Below are 16929 nucleotides of genomic sequence, written 5' to 3'. Positions count from 1 at the left end.
GCAGCCAGAGGGCACGCCAAATTCTGGGGGTGGGTGGGTCACGTGAGAGGAGTGAATGTGTTTATTGTTATACCATGCTCTACCAAGCGCTCAGTACAGTGCTCTGCACACAGTAACATTAATAATGGTATCTGTTAATAATAATAATAATGACGGCATTTTTTAAGCACTTACTATGCGCAAAGCACTGTTCTAAGCGCTGTTAGGTGCTTACTATGTGCCAGTCACTGTACTACGTTCTGGGGTAGATAAAAGCAAATCATCATCATCAATCGTATTTATTGAGCGCTTACTGTGTGCACAGCACTGTACTAAGCGCTTGGGAAGTCCAAGTTGGCAACATATAGAGACAGTCCCTACCCAACAGTGGGCTCACAGTCTAAGAGGGGGTTGGACACAGTCCCTGTCCCGTGTACGGTTCCCATTCTCAATCCCCATTTCACAGCTGGGATGACCGAGGCCCAGAGAAGTAAAATGACTTACCCAAGGTCAGCCGGCAGACAAGCGGCGGAGACGGGATTAGAACCCATGCCCTTCTGACTCCAAAGCCCGTGCTCTAGGCGCTAGACCACGCTGCTTCAGGAAACACGATTGAAGGAATGAGGAGGGCAGGGCAGCATTGGGCCAAGCACACCTGTTCTGGCGGTGCCTGCGGGTCAGTCCGTCCCACCTGTTCGGGGGGCGGAGCCTCCGACGTCCGGGGTGGTGGTGGTGATGGCATAGGCCTCAGCTGCTCCCACCGTCCAGTCCAGTCCCTTCCCTTTTGGCAGCTCCTCTGCCTCCCGAGGGTGGTCACCTGGGCCTCCTCTCACCCCGGCTCCACCCCCAACTAGGGGATGGGATTGGTGGTCCCTCGGACATCATCCTGCCCCTGCCCCCACAGGCATCTGATTGGTGGTCGCTTTGACCTCATCACCCCCTCACCTCCCCCAACAGGGATCTTATTGGTGGTCACCTTAGCTTCCCCTCACCCCCTCCCTCCAAGGGATCTGATTGGTGATCATTTTGTACTCATCCCACCCTGCCTCCGCCCTGTCCCACCTAGGGGATCTGATTGGTGGTCATCATGCCCTCGTCCCACCCTGGCTCCAGTGCCCCTTCCCCAGGGGGTCTGATTGGTGGTCACCTGGCCCTCATCCCACTCTGGCTCCAACCTCTCCCCACCCCCCTTGCATCCCTGTCCAAAGGATCTGATTGGGGGGGGTCACCTTAATAATAGTGATGGTATTTGTTAGGCGCTTACTATGCGCAAAGCACTGTTCTAAGCGCTGGAGGGATACAAGGTGATCAGGTTGTCTGTCCCACGTGGAGCTCACAGTCTTAATACCTATTTTATAGATGAGGTAACTGAGGCACAGAGAATCAATCAATCAATCAATCGTATTTATTGAATGCTTACCGTGTGCAGAGCACTGTACTAAGTGCTTGGGAAGTACAAGTTGGCAACATATAGAGACAGTCCCTACCCAACAGTGGGCTCACAGTCTAAAAGGGGGAGACAGAGAACAAAACCAAACATACTAACAAAATAAAATAAATAGGATAGATATGTACAAGTAAAATAAATAAATAAATAAATAAATAAAGTAATAAAGTAATAAATATGTACAAACATATATACATATATACGGGGGCTGTGGGGAAGGGAAGGAGGTAAGATGGGGGATCAATCATTCAATCAATCAATCAATCAATCATATTTATTGAGCGCTTACTGTGTGCAGAGCACTGTACTAAGCGCTTGGGAAGTACAAGTTGGCAACATACAGAGACAGTCCCTACCCAACAGTGGGCTCACAGTCTAAAAGGGGGAGACAGAGAACAAAACCATACTAACAAAATAAAATAGACTAGATATGTACAAGTAAAATAAATAAATAAATAAATAAATAGAGTAATAAATATGTACAAACATATCATCATCAATCGTATTTATTGAGCGCTTACTGTGTGCAGAGCACTGTACTAAGCGCTTGGGAACTACAAGTTGGTAACATATAGAGACAGTCCCTACCCAGCAGTGGGCTCACAGTCTAAAACATATATACATATATACAAGTGCTGTGGGGAAGGGAAGGAAGTAAGATGGGGGGATGGAGAGGGGGACGAGGGGGAGAGGAAGGAAGGGGATCAGTCTGGGAAGGCCTCCTGGAGGAGGTGAGCTCTCAGTAGGGCCTTGAAGGGAGGAAGAGAGAAGTTAAGCGACTTGCCCAAAGTCACACAGCTGACACTTGAGGGAGCCGGGATTTGAACCCATGACCTCTGACTCCAAAGCCCGGGCTCTTTCCACTGAGCCACGCTGCTTCTCTACCTTACTCCTACAGCACCCCGGTTCCCCCTCAGGATTGAAAGCTCACTGTGGGCAGGGAACACGTCTACCAACTCTGTGATACTGTACCCTCCTAAGCACCTAGTGCAGTGCTCTGCACATAGTAAGTGTTCAATAAACACCACTGGTGATGACTGATGATTGACAGAGAGTGTTGATAAAGAGCTTCTGTCCCTGTCTGGCCCCCACGCCACTGCTACATTGAGAAAGTTTCAGGGAAGACCCCCAGAGTCCAGGCAGGTTGATGACAGGGATGGAGGAGCCTCATAAAGTCCCAGCACACCTCCAGGCAACAGTTGTCAATCGGGGGACCCCCGAGCCAATCAGAAGACAGTATGAGGTCACATATCTGAATATCCCACGCTAACCAGCACTTAGAACAGTGCTTTGCACATAGTAAGCGCTTAACAAATACCATCATCATTATTATTATTATCCCAGCCATGGGCTGAGAAATAAAACCACATTGAGGAGGTGCTTCAGTTTTGGGGGTGATGTCTGTAGGGTGCCATATAAGTCTCCTGTTTTCGGGGGAGGAGGAGGTGGGAGGCTAGGAATTTTGAGAAGGTGAGGGTGTTGATGAGTTGGTGGTGCTGGTTGCTTTTGGTCAGACTGTTTTTGTGTTAAACGCTTATTCTGCACCAGACACTGTACTAAGTGTTGGGGGAGATATCAGATAATTAGGTTGGACACAGTCCCTGTCCTATGTGGGGCTCTCAGTCTAAATTGTAGGGAAGAGGTTTTAATCCCCATTTTACAGATGAGGTAACTGAGACACAGAGAGGTTAAGTGACTTTCCCAAGATCACACAGCAGGCGAGTGGCAGAGCCCAGATTAGAACCCAGGTCTTCTGACTTCCAGTCCTACTCTTTCGTGACCTTGTCTACATAGACCGAAGGGGAGGGAAGAGACAATGAGAGGTGGATATAGACAGAGATGGGAACGCAGAGATGGAGATGGAAACAGAGATGGGGAAGGGAGAATAGAGAGAGTCTAGGAAATGTGCAACCTATCAGCTGTTGTGAAATTGTGTGGGTTGGAGAAGGGTCAGCTTTTAATAAAGGGAACATTCATTCATTCATTCATTCATTCATGCATGCATGCATGCATTCATTCTGTCTACCTGTCTCAAGGGTTCCTCCAAAACAGACTGGGCAGGCCTTTTCTATGTTCTCTCTTTCTCTCTCTCTTCCTCCCCTTCTCTCTCTCCACGATTGTCTGGTAAAAGCTCCTCTGTGGCCTCTAAGTTTCACCCTGTCTCTCTCTGTCTGACTCACTGCCCCTTGTCTCTCTATCTCTGTCCATTACTGCCTCCCTAAAAATAACGATGATAATAACAATAATAATAGTTAACTAGTTACTAGGTGTCAATCACTGTTCTAAGCACTGGGTAGATACAAGTTCATCAGGCGAATACAGTCCCTGTCCCAAAGGGGCTTCACAGAGGAGAAAAGGGGGAGAACAGGTATTGACTCTTCATTTTATAGTTGAGAAAACTGAAGCACAGAGAAGTGAAGGTACTTGCTCCAGGTCACACAGCAGGCAAGTGACAAAATCAGGATTAGAACCCATGTCCTCTGACTTCCAAGTCCAAGTTCTTTTCACTAGGCTACGCTGCCTCTCTATCTCTGCCTGTCTCTGTCCTTGCTCTATCTGTCCAACTGTCTCCCTGTCTCTGCCTATCTAACTCACTGTCTCTGTCATTATCCATAACTCCCTCTGTCTCTGTTCAACTTCCCGGTCTCTCTTTCTATCTATAGCTGTTTCTGCCTCTGGCCTGGAACGTCCTTCCTCCTCACATCCGCCAAACTAGCTCAATTCCCCCCTTCAAAGCCCTACTGAAAGCTCACCTCCCCCAGAAGGCCTTCCCGGACTGAGCCTCCCATTTCTTCTGCTCCTCCTCCCTCCCTCTGCTCTACCCCCCTCCCCACCCCACAGCACTTGTGTATATATGTACATGTTTATTATTTTATTTTATTAATGATGTATATACATCTATAATTCTATTTATTTATATTCATGCTAAAGATGCCTGTCTACTTGTTTTGTTGTCTGTCTCTCCCCTTTTAGACTGTGAGGCCGTTGTTGGGTAGGGATTGGGTTGGGTAGGGATTATCTCTGTTGCCAAGTTGTACTTTCCACGAGCTTAGTACAGTGCTCTGCACACAGTAAGCGCTCAATAAATACCATTGAATGAATGAATGCCTCCCTCTGTCCAACTCACTGTCTCTCTGTCTCTGCCTCTGACTCATTATCTTCTTCTTTGCCTGACTCACTGTCTGTCCTGATTCACTGTCTCTGTTCCTGTGTCTGTCTCTGCCTTGGTGTCTCTCTCTCTCTCTCTCTTTCTCTCTCTCTCTCTCTCTCTCTCTCTCTCTCTCATACATAAACACACACACACTGCCCCATTCCCTAAAGAGGTTTGTTTCTCTCCATTTCCCTTCTCTCAGCTTCCATAGTCAATTTCTGGGTATTGGGTCAAAGTTGGATCAATTTTTACCATATTTACTAGTTCAACAGTCAGCTGTGCGGATCGCCAATCTCAGCATGGGTGAGCATGGGTGAGCATGGGTGCTCAAAGAGGACCAGAATTAGCTGGGATCCAGTAGACACTCACATTTTGGACCTGCCTCTGCCTCAGGGAGGAGGACATCCGTCTCCTGGTTTCTGCACCTGGAAAGATCCCGGGGAGGCAGTAAAAAGGGGGGCTGGATTGGTGGTAGGGAGCAGGGAGATTGGGTTGGGTCCTGTCCAAGTTTTGGGGTTTTTTTAATGGTATCTGTTAAAAACTTACTATGTGCCAGGCACTGTACTAAGTGCTGGGGTAGATACAAGCTAATCATGTTGGACGCAGTTCATGTCCCACACGGGGTTTACGTTCTTAATCCCCATTTTGCTGATGAGGTAACTGAGGCACAGAGAAGTGACTTGGCATGCAGCAGACAAGTGGCAGAGCCAGGATTGGAACCCATATCCTCCTGATTCCCAAGCCCATGCTTTATCCATCAGGCTACGTTGCTTTGAGAGTTGATATAAAACCAGACAAATAACCACCCTAATTCTATTTCTGGGGAGAAGCCCTTAGTACAAGGCTGGGAACTGGGGGCAGGAGGATGGGAAAGAACGATTGTCTCAAGGGGATTGTTGGGATAATCTGGGATTTTCCCAATATCTGGACCCTCTCAATCTCCGACCCCCACTTAGGGTGGCAATAGAGGAGAGAATTTATATGCTAAATCCAGCTCGTCTCCTAAGCCGCAGGCCTCCCTGGAAGCCGGGGCAAAGAGGCTTTTTGCGGACAGCGGTGGGCCTGGCACGCCTTACCTGGCTTCCGTGGGGTGGGGCTGGGCTCCATGCACTGCAGCTGCCACCCTCCACCTCGCCCACAGGGTTGGGCAGGTGGTAATTGGCATAGAGAGCCCTGGCGGAACCTAACCCACCCAGATGATGTGAGCCCTGGAATGGCTAGGGTCAGGTCAGGGGTGGGAAATGCCTACTCAACTCCAAGGTCACTCCAGCTGCCCCATACCAGCTTCTTCCCTTCAAAACTCACTGAGCTCGGGGCCTTCCTCTCCCCAACTCCCGGGAACAGTGCTGTCGATAAGTCCCTTGCTGACTTTTGGAGAGGGATGTTGGACTCCTGGGTTGGAAAGGTTGGTCGGAGGCCATCCTGTCTACCCTCCAGCCTCCGGCCCCCAGGCCCCCATTTAGCTTTTCAAAGGCACCTCTGCGATCCTCCCCAGAGACGGAGCTTCCTCTAGTCTAACCTCAATCCCTCCTGCTGCTGTTGAAAAATGCACTTTTCCTCCCTTGCTGACCTGAGTGGGGCTGGAGAGCTGGCTGTGGGCCAACCAGAGGAGGCAGGAAATGAGATCACACTGGAGGCTGTTCCCTGGGCCTGGGGACTCCCGCCCGTCCGGCCTCTCGCTGGACAGATGGCTTTGCTCTAAGGAGCAGCCCTGGGTGTTCCAGGTCCTTTTGAGCTGCCGGCCTCATGGTGCTCCAACCAGGGGAACCCCAAACGGGGGCTTGGCCACGTGGCCGGGGCTGGTGGGGGGCATGTGGGGCGGTGGGAGTTGCGGGGGGCTGGGCTGGCCGGGAGCAGAGAAGGCTGGGAATGTTGCGGGGGAGACTGGAAGGTGAAGTTGGGGGCCTGCTCTGCTCTGGGATGGGATGGTCTTGGTGGGGATTGAGGAGCTGGGATGGGATGGGGGATTGTGGAGGGCGGGCTGGGGGAGCAGGGGAGAACTGTCCCACTGTTGGTCATTGACTGTGGGGGGACTGGGAGGGGAAACTGGACCCCCAGGCTCAGCCCTGCCTGCAATGTTTCTGGAGGATTGAGCCCAGAGCCAGCCCCAGAAATCTTGAGGAGCAAAGATCAGCATAGGGGGGCCCACTTGGCTGACAGGGCTTTGGACAATCCTGCCTAGAGGCAGGAGCATGGACAATATAACCTGTAAGGGCCTGGTCCCTGCCCAGATGTTGTGGCCGGGGAACAGCTCCCCCCTCACCCAGGCCATGACCCTCTCGGAGGGGAGGCAGAAGCTTAAAGTGGGAGCAGGGAGCCAGAGCTCAGGGTAAAGGCACAGGGCAAGAGAATGGGGCAAAACCTTGGGGGAGGGTACAGGGGGAGGGGGCAAGAGCTTGGGGTTAGAGCACAGGATGAGGGCACAGGGAGAGAGCACAGGGCGAGGACCCAGGGCGAGGGCAAGGGGCGAGGGCACAGGGTGGAGATCTGAAAGGGGAGGGAAGGCCAGCAATGGAGTTTGCCACATCCAGTCGAGTCAGGGAGGACCACCCCACTCTCCAAGGCTGAAATCAGACCCCTGGGTCCAGCCCCGGGAGGCTCTGCAAGGGAAAACCCAGATGCTCAAGGATCCCGAGTGTCTGAAATGTTGGTAACATTGTGTCTTCCTAGAGGCCTTGTCCATTGCTCCCCGGTCCAAAACTCTTTGGTTTCGGGCCCTCGCTGGGCAGAGGCCAGGAGACATCCTTGCTGGAATCAGCCGTGGTTCGCACTGAGGAGATTCGGAGAGAAAGATTTCGCCTGAGTCTTCACATGCTATTTCTTCCTCCTGTCTGGAATTTATTTTAGAGAAGCAGCGTGGCTCAGTGGAAAGGGCCTGGGCTTGGGAGCCAGAGATCATGGGTTCTAATCCCGGCTCCACCACTTGTCTGCTATGTGACTTTGGGCAAGTCACTTAACTTCTCTGTGCCTCAGTTCCCTCATCTGTAAAATGGGGATTAAGACTGTGAGCCTCTGTGGAACAACCTAATCACCTTGTATCCCCCCCAGCGCTTAGAACAGTGCTTTGCACACAGTAAGCACTTAACAAATACCACCATTATTATTTTAGAGCCTGTCTCCCCATTCTAAACTGTAAGCTCCTTTAGAGCAAGGATCCTGCCTACTAAAGTCATTGTATCCTCCCAAGTGCTCGGCCCAGTGCTCTGCACACAGTGGACTGTAAACTCCTTGAGAGCAGGGATCGTGTCTAGTAACTTCATTGTACTCTCCCAAGCATGCAGCACAGTGCTCTACACACAGTAGAATGTAAGCTCCTAGAGAGCAGGAATTGTGTTTACTAAATCTAGTGGACTCTCCCAAGTGCTCAATACACAGTAAATTATAAACCGAGAAGCAGCGTTGCCTAGCGGATAGAGCACAGGACGGGAGTCAGAAGGACCTGGGTTCTAATCCCGGCTCTGCCATTTGTCTGCTATGTGACCTCACTTCTCTGTGCCTCAGTTATCTCATCTGTAAAATGGATTTAAACTGTGAGCCCCATGTGGGACACGGATGGTGTCCAACATGATAAGCTTATATCTACCCCAGGGCTTAATACAGTGCCTGGCACATAGTAAGCACTTAACAAATACCTTTTTTAAAAAAAGCTCTTTGACTTCAGGGATCATTTCTACTAACTATTTTGAACTCTCCTGAGCACTTAGTCTAGTGCTCTGCACACCATAGACTATAAGACCCTTAAGGGCAGGGACTTTAAAATACTCTCCCAAGTGCCCAGTTCAGTGTCAGTCAGTCATATTCATTGAGTGCTTACTGTGCGCAGAGCACTGTACCAAGAGCTTGGGAGAAGGCAATAGAACAATATAATGGACACACTACCTGCCCACAATGAGCTTACAGTCTAGAGGGGGAGAGAGACATTAATGCAAAGAAATAAAATTACAGATATGTACATAAGTCTTCTAGACTGTGAGCCCGTTGTTGGGTAGGGACCGTCTCTATATATTGCCGACCTGTACTTACCAAGCACTTAGTACAGTGCTCTGCACACAGTAAGCGCTCAATAAATACGACTGAATGAATGAATAAGTTCTGTGGTACAGTGCCCTGCTCACAGTAGCTGTGGGGTGGAGAGGGCAGGGGATGAGTGTCCAGCAGTGGGGTATCAACACCGCTGCTCCTGGAAGGTGAGGGTGAGGATGGGGGGGGTGGGGGAGTCACAAGGGAGAGCACACGGACTTAGCAAATGTGGGGGGAGGTTGTTTTGGGAGTTGAAACACTGTAGTTGCTGTTCCCCCTTTAAACGGGTTTCTACCCCATAGCTCCCGGTGTTCTTCCCTTCCCAACTTCTCCCACCCATATTCATTCAGTGAGCATTTACTGAGCACTTCTGGTGTGCAAAGCACTGTACTGGGCATCTGCAGGGATGTAGAATGTGGGTGCCTACTGCTGGCAGAGCACTATCATGGGTGCTCCATAAATACTATTATCTTTTATGATTGGCTGTAGTTTCCTCCTGCTTAACTCTGATCTGACCAATCTGTAGTATAGTGGTGCCTCTCTGTGCAGAGCACTCTTCCTTAGTACACTTGGGAGAGCACAACAGAAGTCATGATTGCTGCCTTCAAGGAGCTTACAGTCTACTGCAGGCAGAGCACTGTCCTGAACGCTTGGGAGAAAACAATACTTCATAGACATGGTCCCTGCCCTCCAGGAGCTTATAATTTAATAGAATAGACAGACATTAAAAAATTAAACAGAAGGAAGTAATAGGATATAAAGATAACGACATAAATGCTAGGAGAGGGTGAGGAGGTGACTACCTAAGCTACACCTAAAGGTAGGTGGAAGCGGGGATTTGGGAGGGAAGACGATGAGATCAGCTCTGAAAGAAGAGGCTTCTGCAAACGAAACCCCAGAAATCCGCCTCAGCATCCTGCAGACTGCAAGAAAAATCCAAAAACACAAGAGAGATGTATCAGGAAACAACGTCCTCAAAGGATCTGGTTTCTCCCCTGACCCAAATCACTTTTTCTTTTCCCAAACAGGAAACCTGCCAGGTTCATCCAGCCAGGACATTCTCAGTGAAATGAAAACATCACACTTCTATATATATCGACTTATATACCCTGTAATTTACACACTCACTCCCTCACACATCCAACCTTCCTTTCTCTTCTTCCATCAGTCTCATTTTAGAGTCTGTCTCCCCTGCTAGACTCTGAGCGCTTTGAGAGCAGGGATCGTGTCTACTAGCTTTCTTGCACTCTCCCAAGTGCTCGGTACAGTGCTCCGCACACAGCAAGTGCTCAATAAAGGTTATTAATTGTTGCCGATTTGTACTTCCCAAGCGCTTAGTACAGTGCTCTGCACAGTAAGCGCTCAATAAACAGGATTGAATGTATATTGACTGATGGAAAATTGAAGAGAACAATGTCCTAGAAGGACAGGGAATGAGACTGCCATTCCTTTTCCTTTTCTCTTCTTTCTGTCATAGTTATTGAAACTCTGTTGTGTGCAAAGCACTGTTCTGCATGCTTGGGAGAGAACAATTGAGTAGAGTAGAACATGATCCCTACCCTCAAGGAGCTTACCGTCTAGCAGAAGAGACAGCTATTAAAATAATAACAAGTCGGAGAAAACAACCGAATATGAAGATACGGATATAAGTGCTAGGGCAGTGGTAGGGGTACCCAAGTGCTTATATGGGGAATAACTGCTGGAGTGGTCGATGATGTAGGACGGGTGGGGTGGGTTCAGCTACTGTGAGATGTGCATTTCCTTTATTCTGTCTCAACACTATTCTGTCCTGGTGGTGGCAAAAACGGTTCCAATGCCAACCAAGACCTCCATGAGATGCCTGATTCTGCAGTGTGCTTCCTTGTCTAGGAAATTGCTGTTTAGTCAACACTACCAGTTCTTGGCCCCTATATGGGTCCTTGGCAGCCTGCATACACCCCCTGCCCCGAGGTGTCCCCAGTTCACCCAAGCCTGGGAGTACAAACGCTTACCCCCAAAGTGAACGGCACATACAACTTGGGGGTGTCTAATTAAATAGCTTCCAGTCCCCCCGACCCCATGGGCTCCAAACTTGTGGGGTCAGGGGGAGAAGAGTCAAGGGTCTATTGGGGAAATGCTGGAAGCCTCCCTGCATGCTGCCTTGATATGACCCAGATGGGTCTATCCTTGGGGTAGGGAATCTTGCAGTTCCCTTCCCATGGAGTGGGATGTAAACAGATGTGCAGTTTTAATGGGGGGAGGCTGGAGGGAAAGTTATGTCCAGAACATCTGTAAATAGATGTGCAATTCTAATGGGTAGAGAAGAGGGGAAATGGCATGCCCAAAACATCTGTACACAGATGTGCCATTTTAATGGGTAGAGAAGAGGGGAAATGGCATGCCCAGAACAACTGTACACAGATGTGCAAGTCTAATGGGTACAGAAGGGAGGGAAAGATATGTCTAGATCTCTACGCAGATGTGTGATTCTAATGGGGGGAGGCGGGAGGGAAAGGTATGCCTGGAACATCTGTACACAGATGTGCAATTCTAATGGGTAGAGAAGGGGGGAAGTAGCATGCCCAGAACAACTGTACACAGATGTGCAATTCTAATAGGTAGAGAAGGGAGGGAAAAATATGTCTAGATCTCTACGCAGATGTGCAATTCCAATAGGTAGAGAAGGGAGGGGAAGATATGTCTAGATCTCTACGCAGATGTGCAAATCTAATGGGGGGGAGGCGGGAGGGAAAGGTATGCCCGGAACATCTGTACACAGATGGACGATTCTAATTACAAAACCTAACCGACTTTGCCTCCCACCCCCTATCCCAGGCGGCCCCTGAATCAGCCCTATTCCCAGGCTGCCTCCCGGGACAAGGTTAGATGGTTGGGAAACAACTCTCCCTTGATGCGAGGCCTTTATCCCCCCCGCCCCTGGAAGCCCCTGCAGCCGGCAGCCCCTTCCTTCCTCCGGCCCCCAGGCCGCGTTTGCAGCGCCTTGATCCCTAGCCCACCTCCGCCACCCACCACGGACCCCCATCCCCCATTCCCGGCCCGCCCCCTCCCCACGTGGCAGAGGACGTCATAATTCCGCGAAAAACCCGCGTGGTGCCGAGCGGCTCCCGGGGGACCCGTGGGGAAGGCCGGTCCTCCTCTCGGCGGAGATCGCCCAAGCAGGACCACCTCCCCAGACCTCCCCCCACCCAAGTGGTTGCAAGATCGGGAAAATAAACGGGTTTGCAGGTTTAGGGGGCGCACGGGGGGGGGGGGGGTCCCGCAGCAGGCAGGAAGGAGGGAGAAGTGGAGGGTCGGACGGTAAAGGACTGCGGGCGGCGTGGGTGGTGGGGGGGGGGTCTCCTCCAAGACCGAGGGGCCCGTCCTCGTCCCGGGCCCACGTTCAAATAAAGAGATTAAACGAATTGCGGCCGCGGCACCGAGCGGGGCGGCGACTCCGACCCCCTCCAAAGTCGCCAGCCCTGATCTCTATATCTATTCCATTTATTTTATTTTGTTAGTATGTTTGGTTTTGTTCTCTGTCTCCCCCTTTTAGACTGTGAGCCCACTGTTGGGTAGGGACTGTCTCTGTATGTTGCCAATTTGTACTTCCCAAGCGCTTAGTACAGTGCTCTGCCCATAGTAAGCGCTCAATAAATACGATTGATGATGCTGATGATGACCCGGCCGGCCGACCCCTTTCCTCATCCCTCTGTCTGCCTGTCTCTGCGGTCTCCCCTCTCCCCCTCTTTCTTCGTCGGTCTGTCTGCCCCAAGACCCTGCGAAATGCAGGAAAAAGCCAAAATCAATCAATCGTCTTTATTGAGCGCTTACTGTGTACAGAGCACTGTGCTAAGCGCTTGGGAAGTACAAGTTGGCAACATATAGAGACAGTCCCTAGCCAACAAGAACACCAGAAAGAAATGCATCGGGTAAACGACGTCCTCAAAGGACCTGACCCAAATCACTCAAAAGAAGACCCCCCGGGCCATAGTAAGCGCTCAATAAATACGATTGATGATGATGACGATGATCTGTCCAGCCGGGATAGAAAGCGTGCTTCTCTTCATTTCGGTCATATTTTTAGCCCGCCCCCCCCCCCCTCCTTCTGCAAAAATGGATCGAAAACCCCCAAACCCTTTTCCTCCCCAGCTGGGAGGGCGTTAATTCGGGGAACCGGGGTTCTCACCTAGATGGCCACCCCCCACCACAAACCCTCCCCAATCCTTCCTCAACTTCCACTTCCCCTCCCCCGAATCTGCAGCCGTGGCCGGAGGTCTCGAACACGCACAGACCCCCCCCCCCCCCCGCCCCCCGCGGTCGCTGGGACTGGCGTGGGCATCCTCCAGGTGAGCCTGTGTGCGTCCTGGGCATCAATCGGGGCATATGATGATGATGGCATTCATTAAGCGCTTACTATGTGCACAGCACTGTTCTAAGCGCTGGGGAGATTACAAGCTGATCGGGTTGTCCCACGGGGGGGCTCACAGTCTTCATCCCCATTTTACAGATGAGGGAACTGAGGCCCGGAGAAGTGAAGTCACTTGCCCAAGGTCACACAGCTGACAAATGGCAGAGCCGGGACAGAGCACGTGTGCCTCTGCTCTGTACATGGATGGGTGCGTGTGCATGAATGTGGGCTCGTGTGCCTGGGTGTGCCTGCGTGTGCAAGTGTGTCGGTGGCAGCCGCCGCTCCCAGGAGCCGCACCTACACGGTTTTACACACTTTCCAACCGAAACCGGGGGCGTGCGGAGAAGCCAATTTCGATCTTCCCCAGCCTGTCGGGCGATGCTCGGAACCCGACGTGTGCTCGCCGTGTCTCTGGTGCGGGGGAAACCCACCTCCCCGACGGTTTCGCACCCGGCTGCCGCTCAGGCAGACGGGGGTGGGGGGACCCGGGGGGTTGTCCCGTATTCCCGCCCCCCCACCACCAGGTTTCCCGGAGGTGGGGGGAAGCAGATGGAATGACCGGAGCGAGGAACCCGGGAAAACCGGTGTAGAGACCAGTCGCGTCTCCCGTGAGTCAATCAATCAATCAATCGTATTTATTGAGCGCTTACTGTGTGCAGAGCACTGTAGTAAGCGCTTGGGAAGTACAAGTTGGCAACATATAGCCTACCCAACAGTGGGCTCACTGTCTAAAAGGGGGAGACAGAGAACAAAACCAAACATACTAACAAAATAAAATAAATAGAATAGATATGTACAAGTAAAATAAATAGAGTAATAAATATGTACAAACATATATGCATATATACAGGTGCTGTGGGGAAGGGAAGGAGGTAAGATGGGGGGATGGAGAGGGGGAGAGGAAGGAAGGGGCTCAGTGTGGGAAGGCCTCCTGGAGGAGGTGAGCTCTCAGTAGGGCCTTGAAGGGAGGAAGCTTGGAGGAGGAGGGCATTCCAGGCCCGGGGGATGACGTGGGCCGGGGGTCGATGGCGGAGCGCCCAGGGACAGACCGTGGCAGAAGTGAATGGGGAACTTAAAGGGGCGCTTTATGAGGTCACCTGGCCACGAGGATTGCAAGGGGAAATCTCCTCCTCCTTCTCCTCCTCCCCCTGCCGCCACCCACGACTCCCGTGCGGCTTCTATTAAGGGGGGAGCAACGCCCACCCGGAGGCGTCAGAACCTGTCACCGTAAATACTCCCCCGCTCCGAACACGTGGAGCTCCGAGTCCCGACTGTCACACGTCTTCGCCCCGAGTTGGGGAGGGGGCTTCCGTCCCGCCTCCCCGGGACGGCGGCGGGTCAGCAAGACGGTGCAAAGTCCTCTTGGCCACCTTAGCCAGCCCACCCACCCACCAGCGACCTGTCGCATCGCACCACTCAAGGCGACCCCACACCTCCGCCCCCTCTTTCTTAACCCGCCCCGAGAGGGGTGCGTTTCTTTCTTTTTTTAAATTGAACAGTGGTAGTAAAATGATTATTTTTGCAATCTGCTTATCCGGAGTGACTCAATCCTCCCCGCTCCGGGAACTCCACCTAGGTCGGCGAAAGCTCATAGCGGGCTTTCAAACGATCTTTATTATTCCTAATAGCCCGTCCTGTGCGTCGCGAGCCTCTTTCAGTCTGAGTTTGCAATCCGGGTGTCGGAGGGGGAATTTTCACTTCTTTTTTTGGCTTGAAAGGCAAAAGATTTCCAATCAGCAACCAAGCCATTCCTTCCCCCGCCCTTTTCCCCCGGCGCGCATGCAGCAGATCGGCGGCCAATTCCATCCTATCGATAAGGTCGGGAGGTTTCTCTCCCCCCACCCGTCCCCACCCTAGGCTTCTTTTGATGTAGTGGGAAATGCTTCCTACTAAAAAAAAAAAAAAGAAAAAAAAAAAAGAAGGTAATCTGCCCGGTAACAATCAGCGCGCAGTAGCAAGAGTCCCAGAGCTATTGGCTATGCAAATACAGGGAGAGGGAGGTAGGTCCCCAAACTCTTACTCACCCTTTTAAAGTGCTAGGCCTCCCACCCTCGTTTCGAGGTTCTTCCGGGGCACAGCTAATCGACACTCCCCCCCGCCCCAATGGAGAGGAAACCCCCTAGAATAGATTTCCCCATTTGCTCGGGTCCCCCCCCCCCATCCCACCCCCCGCCTCGGCGGCCTCCGGTGGGGGAGACGCCCCCCCATCCCGCCCCTCAGTTGCTAAGCGGCGGGGGTCCCGGGCAAGGGGGAGAAGCGCTGCCCAGAGCGGCGGCGGTGCATTTCACCGGAGGGTTGCAAAGCCCAGCGAATCGGGCCCGATCCGGAGGCCGTGCAAGGCGGAGGAGGGTGGAAGTGGCCAGCTACCGGAGCCGGACGGGGGAGGGGGGGGAGGGGGGTAAAGGAGCACACATCCCTTCCCCCGCCTCTCCCCAGCCTGGGTATTTCCTAGAAAGCGGTATCTGTGCGGCCATGCAGCCTCCACAGACACCTCAGCAGATGTCGGGTCGAGGAAGCGGACCGCAGCGACCTGCCCAATTGCTCGTCATCATCAATCGTATTTATTGAGCGCTTACTATGTGCAGAGCACTGGACTAAGCGCTTGGGAAGTAGAAATTGGTAACATAGAGAGACAGTCCCTACCCAACAGTGGGCTCACAGTCTAAAAGACTCAGCCTGCAGGGAGCCACTACTTCGGTTGAAGCCTCCATCCCCCCCACCCCCAAAACCCACAAAAACCCCTCCTCTCCCCCCTCCCCCCCAAACCCCGTGTACCACACCATCACAAGATCAACCCCGACAAACCGTCTGTCTCTCCTCCGTCTCGCTGCATGTGTTCTCCCGGTGAGAGAGCCCCTCACCCCTCTGACCTTCCGCCCCACCCCTCACCCCCTTCTTCCTCCTCCGCTTGGCTCGCAGGAGGAGGGAAACGAGATGGGGTGGGGGGGAAACACGCGTCCCGGTCCTTTCGGGTCAAATGAGAAGGAACTCACGCCGGAAAACAGACTCTCCCGGGCGCTCAGTAAAGGTGCTCGGCGCGGAGTCGGCGCTCGATAAATACTATTGATTGGTTGATGTGCAATGACACTGCGATCAGGTTCCCGCGCCTGTTTTGAGTCTACAAAATCCCTGGCGCTTGCTGGATTTCGAAGGAGTGCTCAGACACTTGCTTGGCCGGGGGGGGAGGGCAGGGGGAAAGGGAAATTATTTTAGCACCGTGCACATAATAATAATAATCAATCAATCGTATTTACTGAGCGCTTACTGTGTGCAGAGCACTGTACTAAGCGCTTGGGAAATACAAGTTGGCAACATATAGAGACAGACCCTACCCAACAGTGGGCTCACAGTCTACATATAATAATGATGGCTTACTATGTGCAAAGCACTGTTCTAAGCGCTGTGGGGGGGATGCAAGGTGATCAGGTGACTTCGGGCAAGTCACTTCACTTCTCTGGGCCTCAGTGACCTCATCTGTAAAATGGGGATTAAGACTGTGAGCCCCACGTGGGCCAACCCACTCACCTTGTAACCTCCCCAGTGCTTAGAACAGTGCTTTGCACATAGTAAGCGCTTAATATATGCCATTATTATTATCAGGTTGTCCCACGGGGGGGCTCACAGTCTTCATCCCCATTTTACAGGTGAGGTAACCGAGGCACAGAGAAGTGACGCGCCCAAGGTCACACAGCAGACATTCATTCAACCGTATTTATTGAGCGTTTACTGTGTGCAGAGCACTGTACTAAGCGCTTGGGAAGCCCAAGTTGGCACCATATAGAGACGGCCCCTACCCAACGGTGGGCTCACAGTCTAGAAGACGTCAATCAATCGTATTGAGCGCTTACTGTGTGCAGAGCACTGTACTAAGCGCTAGGGAAGTCCAAGTTGGCACCATATAGAGACGGCCCCTACCCAACTGTGGGCTCACAGTCTAGAAGACAT

Source organism: Tachyglossus aculeatus, chromosome 27 (genome assembly GCF_015852505.1).
Source record: "Tachyglossus aculeatus isolate mTacAcu1 chromosome 27, mTacAcu1.pri, whole genome shotgun sequence".
NCBI lineage: Eukaryota > Metazoa > Chordata > Mammalia > Monotremata > Tachyglossidae > Tachyglossus > Tachyglossus aculeatus.
The sequence above is the reverse complement of the archived record's forward strand: the minus strand, read 5'-3'. Positions refer to the sequence as shown.